The following is a 17,493-nucleotide window of genomic DNA, read 5'->3' on the forward strand; positions in this document are numbered from 1 at the left end:
CATAGAACAAACTCTTTCAAAAGACAAATCACCACTTTTACTCAAAAACCAGGAGAAACATTTTACAAATGTTGGGATAGATATAAAGACTTGCTTAATACCTGTCCTCATCATGGTTTTGAAACATGGAGATTGTTTTCATAATTTTATGAAGGGTTAACACCTAAAGATAGGCAAATGATGGAATTGATGTGCAATGGAACTTTTAAAAATAAAGACCCTGATGAAGCAATGGAGTACCTAGACTTACTAGCTGAAAATGCTCAAAATTGGGACACCACAGGTACTTGTGAGGCACCAGGTAAAACTCAACCTCATACATCTAATGGAGGCATGTATAGCCTTAGGGAAGATCATGACCTCCAAGACAAATTTGCATCTTTAGCTAGAAAAGTTGAGGCACTAGAATTAAAAAAGAGTGGTCAATTAAAATTTGCTCAAGAAATTGTGTGTCAAATTTGTGAAACCAATGAACACTCAACCAATGATTGTCCCACGTTGCCTTCTTTTAAGGAATGTCTCCATGAACAAGTCAATGCTTTAAATAGTTTCCAAAGACCAAGTTATAACCCGTACTCACAAACGTACAACCCTGGTTGGAGAAATCACCTAAATTTCAGTTGGAAGAGTGGTAACAATAATGCACAAACTTCACAACCACCTTTTCAAACACAACATAATTTTCAAAATTCTCATGGATATGCACCTCCTTATATTCCCCCTCCTAGAAGAAATCTTGAGGAAATATTACATGCATTCATTGAAAAGCAAGAGACAATCAACACTCAAAATGCTCAAACCATGACTGATTTGAAAGATACTCTTGCAAAGTTCACATCTGCTCTTAGTTTTTAGGAGAAAGGTAAGTTTCCATCTCAACCCCAGCAAAATCCCAAGGGGCAATACAATTCAAGTACAAGCAATTCCGAAAGCCAACATCTGGATCAAGTCAAATCAGTCACTACTCTCCGCAGTGGTAAGGTTATTAAAAAACCCATTCTTGAACCTTGTGAGAAAGAAGGTGAGTTAGTCTCCAAAGGTAAGGAAATGGTTGAACCTGATCATTGCAAAGAAGAGACTGATTCCCCACCAGCACTTCCATTTCCTCATGCCATGACCAAACAAAGGAAAGTCAATCACAATTCTGAAATCTTTGAAACTTTCAAACAGGTAAGGATTAATATACCTTTGCTAGATGCTATTAAACAGGTACCATCTTATGCTAAATTTTTGAAAGATTTATGCACTGTAAAGAGAAAATTGAATGTGAAAAAGAAAGCCTTCTTAGCTGACCAAGTAAGTGTCATTCTTCAGAACAATAATGCTTTGAAATATAAAGACCCTGGTTGTCCTACAATTTCTTGCTTTATTGGAGAACATAAAATTGACAGAGCTTTACTTGATCTTGGAGCTAGTGTGAATTTACTTCCATATTCGGTTTTTCAAAGTCTAAATCTCGGTGAGTTAAAACCTACTTCTGTTACTCTTTTACTTGCTGATAGATCTATAAAAATGCCTAGAGGAATAGTTGAAGATGTGTTAGTACAAGTTGATAAATTCATCTTTCCTGTGGATTTTATTGTCTTGGATACACAACCTGTTGAAGCATGCAATTCAATTCCTGTTATTTTAGGACGTCCATTTCTTGCAACTTCTAATGCATTGATTAATTGTAGGAATGGAGTGATGAAGTTATCTTTTGGAAACATGACATTAAAAATGAATGTTTTTAACATTTGCAAGCAACCTGGAGATGATAATGATTTACAGGAAGTAGATTTTATTGAAAAAATAATTTACGATCAATTTGAAAATTCTTCCAATGAAACTGAGTTTAATGAATCTGAAGATTTGCAAATGGTTTGTTTTCAGGAAGAATCAAAGGCAAATATTTGGAGACCAAAAATTGAGGAATTGCCACCACGATCAATTGGGTCCATACCTTCAAGTGTTCAACCACCAAAACCCGATTTGAAGCCATTGCCATGTAATCTCAAATACTCATTTTTGGGAGAAAATGAAACTTTTCCGGTAATAATTTCTTCCAAACTTAATGTTCATCAAGAAGGTAAGTTATTACAAACTCTGAAAATGCACAAAAATGCATTAGGATGGACCATAGCTGACATAAAAGGAATTAGTCCTTTGATTTGCACACACAAGATTTATTTGGAGGAAAATGCTAAACCCTCTAGAGAAATGCAACGAAGGCTTAATCCTAATATGAAAGAAGTAGTGAGGAATGAAGTCATTAAACTTCTAGATAATGGAATCATTTATCCTATTTCTGATAGCAAATGGGTAAGTCCTACCCAAGTTGTACCTAAAAAGTCTGGAGTTACTGTGATAACAAATGAGAAAAATGAGTTAATTCCAACGAGGACTATTACTGGTTGGCGCATGTGCATTGACTATAGGAAACTCAATTCAATGACTAGAAAAGATCACTTTCCTTTACCTTTCATGGATCAAATTCTAGAAAGAGTTGCAGGTCATGAATTTTATTGTTTTCTAGATGGTTATTCAGGTTACAACCAAATTGAAATTGCATTTGAAGATCAAGAGAAAACTACTTTCACATGTCCATTTGGTACATTTGCATACCGAAGGATGCCTTTTGGATTATGTAATGCACCAGCCACGTTTCAAAGATGCATGCTTAGCATATTCAGTGATATGGTTGAACGTTTTCTTGAGATATTTATGGATGATTTTTCTGTTTTTGGTGATTCATTTGATAATTGTTTAACTAATTTGGAAAAGGTTTTGAACAGGTGTGAAGAGAAGAATCTTGTGTTGAATTGGGAAAAATGTCATTTTATGGTAACAAACGGCATTGTACTTGGTCACATTGTTTCATCAATAGGAATTGAGGTTGATAAATCTAAAATTGAGTTAATTGCCAACTTGCCAACACCAAAATCTGTTAAAAATGTTAGATCATTTTTAGGACATGCTGGTTTTTATAGAAGGTTTATCAAAGATTTTAGTATAATATCTAAGCCATTGTGTAACCTTCTAACAAAGGATAATGTTTTTGAATGGACTGAATATTGTGAAGAAGCCTTTGTTAAACTTAAAAACCTGCTTACATCTGCTCCTGTTATTCAACCTCCTGATTGGTCATTACCTTTTGAAATAATGTGTGATGCTAGTGATTATGCCGTGGGTGCTGTTTTAGGACAAAGAAAAGATAAGAAACCCTATGTCATTTACTATGCAAGTAAAACTTTAAATAGTGCTCAAATAAATTACACAACCACTGAAAAAGAATTACTTGCTGTAGTATTTGCGTGTGAAAAATTCAGATCTTATCTTGTTGGCTCACCTGTTATTGTTTTTAGCGATCATGCAGCGTTGAAATATCTTCTTTCCAAGAAGGATTCTAAAGCTAGATTGGTGCGGTGGATTTTGTTACTTCAAGAATTCGATATCACAATCAAGGATAAGAAAGGCACCGAAAATGTTGTCGCGGATCATTTGTCAAGATTGGCAACTGATTCGAAATCTGACATCACACCAATCGATGACTACTTTCCTGATGAATCTTTACTTTCTGTCACTACAATGCCTTGGTTTGCTAATATTGTTAATTTTCTTGTTTCAGGACATTTGCCAGCGCATTGGGGCACTCAAGACAAAAGAAAGTTCTTGAACGAAGTGAAGAACTTTTATTGGGATGACCCTTATTTATTCAAATATTGTCCTGATCAAATATTTCGAAGATGCATTCCTGACAATGAGGTAAGTAATGTCATTAAATTTTGTCATTCTGAGGCATGTGGAGGTCATTTTTCGTCAAAAAAGACAGCTGCAAAAATCTTACAATGTGGATTTTATTGGCCCACCATGTTCAAGGACACGCATGCATTCTGCAAATCTTGTGAAAATTGTCAAAAGTTAGGATCTCTTTCAAAACGTCACATGATGCCTTTAAGTACTATTCTTGTCATTGAAATCTTTGACTGTTGGGGTATAGATTTTATGGGTCCATTTCCTCCATCATTTGGTTTTGTGTACATATTAGTCGCAGTAGACTATGTTTCAAAATGGATAGAAGCAATTCCAAGTCGTAACAATGATCATAAAACAGTCATTAAGTTTTTGAAAGAAAACATTTTGAGTCGATTTGGAATCCCTCGGGCCATGATAAGTGATGGTGGAACACATTTCTGTAACAAGCCATTTGAGTCTTTAATGAAGAAATATGGAATCACACACAAAGTTGCCACCCCTTATCACCCCCAGACAAATGGACAAGTAGAACTTGCTAATAGGGAGATCAAACAAATCTTGGAAAAAACAGTGAACCCTAATCGAAAGGACTGGTCTTTAAGACTTAATGATGCACTATGGGCCTATCGAACTGCTTTTAAAACATCATTAGGTATGTCACCTTATAGGTTGGTTTATGGAAAACCTTGTCATTTGCCTGTGGAACTTGAATACAAAGCTTATTGGGCTATTAAAGCTTTCAATTCAAACCTGGATGATGCGAGTCAGCTGCGTAAGTTACAAATAAATGAGCTTGAAGAAATAAGAAATGATGCATATGAGAATTCAAAAATTCATAAAGCAAGAATCAAAGACTTTCATGATAAAAGAATCTTGAGAAAAACATTTGATGTTGGTCAAAAAGTTTTGCTTTATAATTCTCGACTCCATTTATTTCCTGGAAAGCTAAGATCAAGATGGAGCGGTCCATTTGTTGTGAAACATGTATATCCTTATGGGGCCTTTGATATTGAGAATCCAAAGAATGGTAATGTTTTCAAGGTCAATGGACATCGTTTGAAAGCTTACTTTGATAATTTTCCTAGTGAAAATGAATCCATTGGTTTGAATGATCCTGTATATGAAGGTTGATTATTTTGTTTTTCTCATATTTTTTTTGTGTTTCTTTTTGGTGTGACTTTTGTTTTGCTAGTCTTTCTCCAACCCCGGTCAAATGGCGGATAACGGTACTCCGTGACTCTTAAGTCGGTTCTTTCAATTTCCCATGATAATTGATATCTTTGTATATATTTGTTCAATTCCTTGTTCCTTCTCTTTTCTTTACATCTCTTCTGCACTTCTCTTTAAAAACAAAACAAAACAAAAATGGACACCACTCTTGAAAAATTGAAAAAGTATTTTCCTGCTCTGCCTCAGAATGCGATTACAAAAATTTACCGTGCTAGGTGTGAAAGATTGAGGTTGTTAATGAACCATGGAATTCCTGAAGATATTCGCTGGATAATTGAAGCAAAGATCCGATTATCAGGTGAGTCTTCCAACTCTTTTATTTCATACATGCCTGGGACAGGTAAAAGCACTTTTGCAAAGAAACGTCGTGCAAAACGACTAAAAGTCTGTCACCGATGTGCCAGATGGACTTGTAATACAAAATGTCGTTCTTTAGGAATGGTATCTATAAACCGTGAAGATAAAATACAATTCATTAAGGATGGCCTGAGTAAGGAGTCTTTAGATAATCTTCTATTAACTCTTGAGACGCATCCTAGTGGAGATGTGCATCGTGCAATTCATGATTTATGGCCTCATTTTCATAAAGAACATGATCGACTTAGTCTTGGGAATCTGACTAAAAAAGACCCTGTTTGCCAGTTTTTAAGAAAACTGGATGGGAAGCCTATCCCCGACCCATAGAGGGCGTTTAAGCCGTTCTTGGACGTAAAACCAAGGGAAAGCTGTGAGCCACAATCACAACTGCTTGTACATACATTTATATATATATATATATATATAATAATAATAAAATAATAATAATAAATAAATAAATAAATAAGAAAGAGAGAGAGAGAGTAAGACTTCAGCTAGCCTACATATAGGTGGTATGCTTTGTATTTTCAATTTCTCATCTATAAAATCTTCTCTTCATTTCCATCATTTCTACTCAACCCATTCATTCAGCATATATAGAAGTGTGTAGAAATGGCAAGTTCCCCAAGTCATCATATAAGAAATATTTGTGTTTTCGGTGGATCTAGTCCTGGGAAAGAAAAAGAGTTTTTAGAATCAGCAAATCATCTTGGTCAGGTGCTAGCTGAGAGAAAGATTCATTTAGTGTATGGGGGAGGCAGTCTTGGGTTAATGGGAGGTGTGTCAATAGCTGCATTTTTAGGAGGTAGTCAAGTTTTAGGAATCGTCCCTGAAGCTTTGGCACAAGGGGACATCATTGGAAAAACAATTGGAGAGGAACTTCAGGTCTCCACAATGTCAGCTCGAATGAATGCAATGTTTAACCATGCTGATGCCTTCATTGCTTTACCAGGTGGTCTAGGCACATTGGAAGAGATCTTTCATATTTCCTCTTGGGCTCAATTGCACATTCACCATAAACCCATAGGTTTGTTAAATGTTAATGGTTATTATGATAAGTTGTTGTCTTTTCTTGATCATGCTGTGGAACAGGAATTTCTAACATCTTCTGCACGACAAATCATAATCTCTGCTACTACTGCTGAACAATTGATTGACCAACTACAATCTTTCATTCCTGTGATTGATCCTTCCATGAGTCGCATAAATTGGTCATCTAAGGAAAGCCGTAAAAAGCTTAGATTGGATTTGAGCCTTCATTTGTGAATTTTTGTGTCTTTTGGTTTTATTATTATGTTTTGTTATTTCTTATTTTTGTTTCAGTGTGTTTCAGGTTTTGTCAGTGTTCGTTATTTCAGGTGATATCTTTTATACTCTATCTTTCTACCTTAGAACATTGAGGACAATGTCTCGTTTTGGTTGGGGGGAGAGGGTAGTAGTTGATAAAAAAAAAAATTGTTTTTCATTTCATAAAGCATGTGCATAATTGTTGTTACTAGGATGGCAGAGTAAAGGAGTTCTTTTGTTAAAGTGACTCTTGAGACGCATCTTAGTAACCATTCTTAACAAGGTCTATTATAATACTTCCTGAAATATTCAGGTTTACAAACTCTCGTATTGTTACCACTTAATTCTGCTCATATACTTATTTAACATGTATTCTTAAACCTTAATTTACACACACACACTTTAACATATGATTGTGGGTTGCATATTGGATTATTACATTATTTATGTTCTTTTGTTAAAGGTAACAACTAAGGGAAAGGGATTGTATATAATTAAAAAGAAAAAAAAAAAAAAAAAAAAAAAAAAAAAAAAAAAAAAAAAAAAAAAAAAAAAAAAAAAGAAAAAAAAAATGATGATAATAAAAATGTAGATAAGTTTGGTTTCGTAGCCTCCCTAACCTAAGCAATTAAGCCCGAAGGGGTGTTTTAACACCTAATACCCTAAAGTCAACTGACTTGGGAGCTATTGGCCCAACGCTTGTTACATGGGTTGAGGAGAAAAGCTTAAAGGAATCAAACATTGCACTATCTACATATCAGTATCTGCGACCCGAGTTACTAAGCTCGTAGGGGTGTCTTAACACCTAATGCCCTAATACCAACTGGTCTGGGAGTCATTAGCTGAAAGCTCATTACATGGGTTAAAGATGCATGATATTTTTAAATTATATGTATATACATTAAAAAAAAAAGACAAAAATAATAATCCCAACCCAAGGAAGTTAACCTTAAACATTAGAACAAAAATTTTGTTTTCTTCCAAGAAAAGCCCCATAATTATGTGTTGATACATTGAGCACAAAAGAAAGGTTTATTAATATCTTGTTAAGTGGTATTGAGCAGATATATAAATTTAATGAGAGTTTGTTTATCTGGATAGATTAATGGAAGTTAAATGATGAATACCTTGCTTTGTGAAATTTGCAAATTTGTTTTCTATTTTAACGCTTTGATTACTAGGGACTAGTAATAAGCTGGTTGGGGGGTGTGATTAGTACTTAAAAGTGCATTTTTATCATGGTTTTATATCATCATTTTGCACTTGAAGTATCAATAACTCCTTAACTAAAATATGTTTTATAATAATGTATCTAATAATATAAGATACCTATAATTTATGGTAAATGTCTATTTTTAATGCAGGCCTATCACATAAATGAAAGGATTGATTGATGACTTGAAGAACTTAAATTGCAAGGATAAAGAGATGGCCAAACTTAGAAAAGAGATGTCGGTGCAATCCAAACCGGAACACTGTTCGGTAATTGGGTCATATCTGGAGCTACAGATCTCAGATTTAGGTCCAATTTATATGGATGGAAAGGTAAGACATAGGCCTACAACTTTCATATGGAGCCCAAGATCTAAAAAGGCCATTATCAAGTCCAAATTGTAGCAACAACAAAGAAGCCCGAATCTGTCTTCCAGCCCGAGCACTATTCGGTATTTTGGCCATATCTGGAGTTCTAGAAGTCCAAATGAGCTGAAATTTTTACACAAGAAAGCTGAGACAATTGCCTACAACTTTCATGTTTACAACTGGCTCCAATTTTGACGTTATCAATGACGTTTTGGGCAGACAAGAGAAGATAAGGATTGTCACCAAGTCAAAAGTTGGTCACCCACTTATCAATTAGTCATCAAATCAATAGTTCCCATTTTTGGCCTATAAAAGGAGGCATTTGCCATGCATTTAGGCATCTTGATTTCCAGATCAAGATCATGCTCTTCCTTTCTCTCTTTGTATTTTTTATGCTTTGTTTTCATTAATATTAAGTTTATGCCTTTCATTTCCTTTCCTTTACTTAGTTAACTTTTATGTTCTTATTTTGTTTATCTATTTTGCTTTCTTTCATTATGTCTAGCTAAGTTAATTATGTCAAGGTGAAAAGGTTACACTAATGGTGTAAGAATAAGTATAATGTAAACTTAATATGGACTTTAATGTTTGATACTAACATGTTTTATATTTGCTATCTTGTTCACTCTTTAATACTTTGCTTGTTAAATGACTAATCTTGATTTATGTTGTATAACACTTGGTACAACAATCATTTATTTGATAGGCCTGCATTAAAAATAGACATTTACCACAAATTATAGGTATCTTATATTATTAGATACATTATTATAAAACATATTTTAGTTAAGGAGTTATTGATATTTCAAGTGCAAAATGATGATATAAAACCATGATAAAAATGCACTTTTAAGTACTAATCACTGATAGATCTATAAAAATGCCTAGAGGAATAGTTGAAGATGTGTTAGTACAAGTTGATAAATTCATCTTTCTTGTGGATTTTATTGTCTTGGATACACAACCTGTTGAAGCATGCAATTCAATTCCTGTTATTTTAGGACGTCCATTTCTTGCAACTTCTAATGCATTGATTAATTGTAGGAATGGAGTGATGAAGTTATCTTTTGGAAACATGACATTAAAAATGAATGTTTTTAACATTTGCAAGCAACCTGGAGATGATAATGATTTACAGGAAGTAGATTTTATTGAAAAAATAATTTACGATCAATTTGAAAATTCTTCCAATGAAACTGAGTTTAATGAATCTGAAGATTTGCAAATGGTTTGTTTTCAGGAAGAATCAAAGGCAAATATTTGGAGACCAAAAATTGAGGAATTGCCACCACGATCAATTGGGTCCATACCTTCAAGTGTTCAACCACCAAAACCCGATTTGAAACCATTGCCATGTAATCTCAAATACTCATTTTTGGGAGAAAATGAAACTTTTCCGGTAATAATTTCTTCCAAACTTAATGTTCATCAAGAAGGTAAGTTATTACAAACTCTGAAAATGCACAAAAATGCATTAGGATGGACCATAGCTGACATTAAAGGAATTAGTCCTTTGATTTGCACACACAAGATTTATTTGGAGGAAAATGCTAAACCCTCTAGAGAAATGCAACGAAGGCTTAATCCTAATATGAAAGAAGTAGTGAGGAATGAAGTCATTAAACTTCTAGGTAATGGAATCATTTATCCTATTTCTGATAGCAAATGGGTAAATCCTACCCAAGTTGTACCTAAAAAGTCTAGAGTGACTGTGATAACAAATGAGAAAAATGAGTTAATTCCAACGAGGACTATTATTGGTTGACGCATGTGCATTGACTATAGGAAACTTAATTCAATGACTAGAAAAGATCACTTTTCTTTACCTTTCATGGATCAAATTCTAGAAAGAATTGCAGGTCATGAATTTTATTGTTTTCTAGATGGTTATTCAGGTTACAACCAAATTGAAATTGCATTTGAAGATCAAGAGAAAACTACTTTCACATGTCCATTTGGTACATTTGCATACCGAAGGATGCCTTTTGGATTATGTAATGTACCAGCCACGTTTCAAAGATGCATGCTTAGCATATTCAGTGATATGGTTGAACGTTTTCTTGAGATTTTTATGGATGATTTTTCTGTTTTTGGTGATTCATTTGATAATTGTTTAACTAATTTGGAAAAGGTTTTGAACAGGTGTGAAGAGAAGAATCTTGTGTTGAATTGGGGAAAATGTCATTTTACGGTAACAAACGGCATTGTACTTGGTCACATTGTTTCATCAATAGGAATTGAGGTTGATAAATCTAAAATTGAGTTAATTGCCAACTTGCCAACACCAAAATCTGTGAAAAATGTTAGATCGTTTTTAGGACATGCTGGTTTTTATAGAAGGTTTATCAAAGATTTTAGTGTAATATCTAAGTCATTGTGTAACCTTCTAACAAAGGATAATGTTTTTGAATGGACTGAATATTGTGAAGAAGCCTTTGTTAAACTTAAAAACCTGCTTACATCTGCTCCTGTCATTCAACCTCCTGATTGGTCATTACCTTTTGAAATAATGTGTGATGCTAGTGATTATGTCGTGGGTGCTATTTTAGGACAAAGAAAAGATAAGAAACCCTATGTGATTTACTATGCAAGTAAAACTTTAAATAGTGCTCAAATAAATTACACAACCACTGAAAAGGAATTACTTGTTGTAGAATTTGCATGTGAAAAATTCAGATCTTATCTTGTTGGCTCACCTGTTATTGTTTTTAGCGATCATGCAGCGTTGAAATATCTTCTTTCTAAGAAGGATTCTAAAGCTAGATTGGTGCGGTGGATTTTGTTACTTCAAGAATTCGATATCACAATCAAGGATAAGAAAGGCACCGAAAATGTTGTCGCGGATCATTTGTCAAGATTGGCAACTAATTCGAAATCTGACATCACACCAATCGATGACTACTTTCCTGATGAATCTTTACTTTCTGTCACTACAATGCCTTTGTTTGCTAATATTGTTAATTTTCTTGTTTCAGGACATTTGCCAGCACATTGGGGCACCCAAGACAAAAGAAAGTTCTTGAACGAAGTGAAGAACTTTTATTGGGATGACCCTTATTTATTCAAATATTGTCCTGATCAAATATTTCGAAGATGCATTCCCGATAATGAGGTAAGTAATGTCATTAAATTTTGTCATTCTAAGGCATGTGGAGGTCATTTTTCGTCAAAAAAGACAGCTGCAAAAATCTTACAATGTGGATTTTATTGGCCCACCATGTTCAAGGACACACATGCATTCTACAAAACTTGTAAAAATTGTCAAAAGTTAGGATTTCTTTCAAAACATCACATGATGCCTTAAAGTACTATTCTTGTCATTGAAACCTTTGATTGTTGGGGTATAGATTTTATGGGTCCATTTCCTCCATCATTTGGTTTTGTGTACATATTAGTCGTAGTAGACTATGTTTCAAAATGGATAGAAGCAATTCCAAGTCGTAACAACGATCATAAAACAGTCATTAAGTTTTTGAAAGAAAACATTTTGAGTCGATCTGGAATCCCTCGGGCCATGATAAGTGATGGTGGAACACATTTCTGTAACAAGCCATTTGAGTCTTTAATGAAGAAATATGGAATCACACACAAAGTTGTCACCCCTTATCACCCCCAGACAAATGGACAAGTAGAACTTGCTAATAGGGAGATCAAACAAATCTTGGAAAAAACAGTGAACCCTAATCGAAAGGACTGGTTTTTAAGACTTAATGATGCACTTTGGGCCTATCGAACTGCTTTTAAAACATCATTAGGTAGGTCATCTTATAGGTTGGTTTATGGAAAAACTTGTTATTTGCCTGTGGAACTTGAATACAAAGCTTATTGGGCTATTAAAGCTTTCAATTCAAACCTGGATGATGTGAGTCAGCTGCGTAAATTATAAATAAATGAGCTTGAAGAAATAAGAAATGATGCATATGAGAATTCAAAAATTCATAAAGCAAGAATCAAAGACTTTCATGATAAAAGAATCTTGAGAAAAACATTTGATGTTGGTCAAAAAGTTTTGCTTTATAATTCTCGACTCCATTTATTTCCTAGAAAGCTAAGATCAAGATGGAGCGGTCCATTTGTTGTGAAACATATATATCCTTATGGGGCCTTTGATATTGAGAATCCAAAGAATGGTAATGTTTTCAAGGTCAATGGACATCGTTTGAAAGCTTACTTTGATAATTTTCCTAGTGAAAATTAATCCATTGGTTTGAATGATCCTGTATATAAAGGTTGATTATTTTGTTTTTCTTATATTTTTTTTGTGTTTCTTTTTGGTGTGACTTTTGTTTTGCTAGTCTTTCTCTAACCCCGGTCAAATGGCGGATAACGGTACTCCGTGACTCTTAAGTCAGTTCTTTCAGTTTCCCATGATAATTGATATCTTTGTATATATTTGTTCAATTCCTTGTTCGTTCTCTTTTCTTTACATCTCTTCTTCACTTCTCTTTAAAAACAAAACAAAACAAAAATGGACACCACTCTTGAAAAATTGAAAAAGTATTTTCCTACTCTACCTCAGAATGCGATTACAAAAATTTACCGTGCTAGGTGTGAAAGATTGAGGTTGTTAAAGAACCATGGAATTCCTGAAGATATTCGCTGGATAATTGAAGCAAAGATCCGATTATCAGGTGAGTCTTCCAACTCTTTTATTTCATACATGCCTAAGACAAGTAAAAGCACTTTTGCAAAGAAACGTCGTGCAAAACGACTAAAAGTCTGTCACTGATGTGCCAGATGAACTTGTAATGCAAAATGTCGTTCTTTAGGAATGGTATCTATAAACCGTGAAGATAAAATACAATTCATTAAGGATGGCTTGAGTAAGGAGTCTTTAGATAATCTTCTATTAACTCTTGAGACGCATCCTAGTGGAGATGTGCATCGTGCAATTCATGATTTATGGCCTCATTTTCATAAAGAACATGATCGACTTAGTCTTGGGAATCTGACTAAAAAAGACCTTGTTTGCCAGTTTTCAAGTAAATTGGATGGGAAGCCTATCCCCGACCCATAGAGGGCATTTAAGCCGTTCTTGGACGTAAAACCAAGGGAAAGCTATGAGCCACAATCACAACTGCTTGTACATAAATATTTGTTTTTATATATATAATAATAATAATAAAATAATAATAATAATAATAATAAATAAATAAAAAAGACAGAGAGAGAGAGTGAGACTTCAGCTAGCCTACATATAGGTGGTATGCTTTGTATTTTCAATTTCTCATCTATAAAATCTTATCTTCCTTTCCATCATTTCTACTCAACCCATTCATTCAGCATATATAGAAGTGTGTAGAAATGGCAAGTTCCTTTGTTCCTAAAATAAAAAATATTTATGTTTTTTGTGGATCTAGTCTTGGGAAAGAAAAAGAGTTTTTAGAATCAGCAAATCATCTTGGTCGGGTACTAGCTGAGAGAAAGATTCATTTAGTGTATGGGGGAGGCAGCCTTGGGTTAATGGGGGGTGTTTCAATAGCTGCATTTGTAGGAGGCAGCCAAGTTTTAGGGGTTGTCCCTAAAGCTTTAGCCGGAGGGGACATTATTGGAAAAACAATTGAGAGGAATTACAGGTCTCCACAATGTCTGATAGAATGAATACAATGTTTAACCATGCTGATGCCTTCATTGCCTTACCAAGTGGTCTGGGTACATTGGAAGAGATCTTTCATATTTCCTCTTGGGCCCAACTGCACATTCACCATAAACCTATAAGTTTGTTAAATGTTAATGGTTTTTATGATATTTTGTTATCTTTTCTTGATCAAGCTGTGGAACAGGAATTTCTAACATCTTCGGCACGACAAATCATAATTTCTGCTGCTACTGCTGAACAATTAATTGACCAACTACAATCTTTCAATCCTGTAATTGATCCCTCCATGAGTCAACTCAATTGGTCAAACATGAAACGCCGTAAAAAGCTTAAATTGGATTTGAGCCTTAGTTTGTGAAAAATTGTGTCTTTTGGTTTTATTAATAGCATAATATTTGTGTTTTGTTGTTTCTTATATTTGTTTTAGTATGTTTCAAGTTTGTCAATAGTCGTTATTTCAGGTGATATCTTCTACACTCTATCTTTTTGCTTAAAACATTGAGGACAATGTCTCGTTTTGGTTGGGGGGAGAGGGTAATAGTTGATATTAAAAAAAAAAGTTGATATTAAAAAAAAACAAAATTGTTATTAAGTAACTTTATTTTCTATTATTTAAACCATTTGCAAAACTATTGTTACTAGGATGGCAGAGTAACGGAGGAACTTTAGTGACTCTTAAGACGCATCTTAGTAAACATTCTTAACAAGGTCTATTATAATACTTCTTGAAATATTCAGGTTTACAAACTCTTGGATTGTTATCTATAGATTTTGTTTATATGCTCATCTAACAAGTATTTCTAAACCTTCATTTTCACACACACACTCGAACATATGATTATGGGTTGCACATTGGATTATTACATTATTTGTGTTCTTTTGTTAGAGATAACAACTAAGGGAAAGGGATAGTATATAATATGCAAAAAATAATAATAATAAAAAAAAAAACAAAGTAGATAAGTTTGGTTTCGTAGCCTCCTTGACTTAAGCAAATAAGCTCGAAGGGGTGTTTGAACACCTAGTACCCTAAAGTCAACTGACTTGGGAGTTATTAGCCTAGTGTTTGTTACATAGGTTGAGGAGAAAGCTTAAGGGAATCAAACACTGCACTATCTACATATCAGTATTTGCAACCCGAGTTACTAAGCTCGTAGGGGTGTCTCAACACCTGATGCCCTAAGATCAAGTGGTCTGGGAGTCATTAGCCGAAAGCTCGTTACATGGGTTCAGGATACATTGTGCTATAAATTCTTGCTTTCAAAAAAAAAAAAAAAAAAAGATAACAATCCCTACCCAAGGAAGTTAACCTTAAACATTAGAATAAAAATTTTGTTTTCTTCCATGAAAAGCTCCATAGCTATGTTTTGATTTATTAAGCACCAAAAGAAGGTTTACTAATATCTTGTTTAAGAGGTATTAAGCAGATATATAAATTTAATGAGAGTTTGTTTATCTGGATAGATTAATAGAAGTTAAATGATGAATGCCTTGCTTTGTGGTATTTGCAAATTATTTTTCTATTTTAATGCTTTGATTACTAGGGACTAGTAATAAGCTGGTTGGGGGGTGTGATTAGTACTTAAAAGTGCATTCTCATTAAGGATTTATGTCATCATATTGCACCTAAAGTATCATTAAATTCCCTAACAAAAACATGTTTTATATTAGCAAGTCTAAAAATATAATATACCTTTAATTCATGGTAAATGTTCATCCTAAATACAGGTCTATCACATAAATAAAAGGATTGATTGATGAGTTTAAGGATTGAAATTGAAAGGATAAAAAGAAGGCCAAACTTAGCAAAGTGTTGCTGGTGCATTCCAAACTCGAACACCATTTGGTAATTTGATCATATCTGGAGCTGTAGATATTAGATTTAGGTCTATTTTATATCGATGGAAAGGTAAGACATAGACCTACAACTTTCATATGGACTCAAAGACTCAATTCTGTTGTTTTCAAGCTCAAATCTTAGCAACAACGAAGATGTCGGAAGCTGTCCTGCAGCTCAAACATTATTCGGTTTTTGGCTCATATCTTGAGTTCTAGAAGTCCAAATGAGCTCTGGTTTTTTTTGTTGAAAAGCTGAGACAATTGCCCACAACTTCCATAATTTAGTTGGCTATAATTCTGATGTGAGAAATGACATTTTGGCCAGCCAACAATATCAATAATCAGCCCACAATATCAAAAAACCAGCAGCCATTAATGTCAAAAACCAGCCACCAAATCAATGGATGCCCACCAATTCTTCAATCAATCAATAGTTCTGAAACTTAGCCTATAAAAGGAGGCATTGTCCATGTATTTAGTCATATTAATTTTCAGATCAAAGTTATCTTCTTGCTTTCTCTCTACATTGTTGTAATGTTCAAGTTTTCTTTCATGCTATAGTAATCTCTTGTTTATGCTCTTTCATTTCCTTTCCTATACTTAGTTAGCTTATATTATGTTTATGTTCTTATATTGCTTATTTATGTTTTTCTCCTTCTTAATGTTTAGCTAAGTTAATTATGTCAAGGTGAAAAGGTTTCTCTAATGGTGTTAGAATAGGTATAATATAAACTCAACATGAGCTTTAAATGTTTATATCCAAGAAAGATTGTTATTAACATGTTTTATCTTTTTATCTTACTAATTCTTAATACCTTGCTTATTAAATGGTTAATTTAGATTTGTGTTGTATAATACTTGGTACATCAAATGCTTGATCCTTCATAGTCTTCGGCCGACATCGTTATTATGATATGAACTTGATTTGTTGTTAACATAAACTAGCAACATGAATGCTTGATGATATTTATAAGTATGGTGTTACTTAGATAAGATGATTAATATGATCATGTTAGTAATTTATAATGAGCTAATAATGAGAAATCATCCGATTGGAACCTCCTTCATAGTATATTTATTTGAAATACCATTAGTGAATCCTATAACCTTGACATATGTTTTGTTATTGTTTAATCCTTACATCAATATCACATCCCAAAACTTTCTTCAACTCTTTTTCTATTATTATTCTCTTCACATCTTTTTCTTTATTTGTAATTTATATAATTCACTTCCCTATGGTTCAACCCCGGTCTTGCCGGGTTATTTTACTTTGACACTCCTGCACTTGGGATAAGACATCAACTTTGTGATTGTGTCATTTATCTTCACTAACAATCTCCCACTTGGAAACAAACAATGAAATTATCTTTTATCCTTAAAGATCAACTAAAGTTTTTCACAACTTCAGTTTATCAAGTATAACTCTTTTGGTTAATATATCAACTAGATTCTTACTTCCACAAACCTTTTCTAACATTAGTTCGTCATCGTCTAGCAATTGTTGGATGAAGTGATATTTGATCTAAATATGTTTAGTCTTGGAGTGAAATGCTAGATTCTTGGCAAGGAAGATTGCACTCTGACTGTCGCTATATAAATACCATTTCCATTCATCTTGCTCAATTCTTTCAGGAAACTCTATAGTCATACTATCTCTTTTATAGATTCTAAGACTACAACATATTCAACTTCTGTTGTTGAAAAAGCAACTATTTTTACAAGGTAGAACTCCAAGAAACAGCAGTGCCTCCTAGAGTGTATATTGATACGACTAAAAGATTGATGTCTTCTCCCAAGCATAGGAGCGTCGAAGTAATAAATAACCCGGCAAGACCGGGGTCGAACCATAAGGAGGTTAATTG

This window comes from Populus euphratica, unplaced genomic scaffold, assembly GCF_000495115.2.
Source record: "Populus euphratica unplaced genomic scaffold, PopEup_1.0 scaffold171.1, whole genome shotgun sequence".
Taxonomy (NCBI): Eukaryota; Viridiplantae; Streptophyta; class Magnoliopsida; order Malpighiales; family Salicaceae; genus Populus; species Populus euphratica.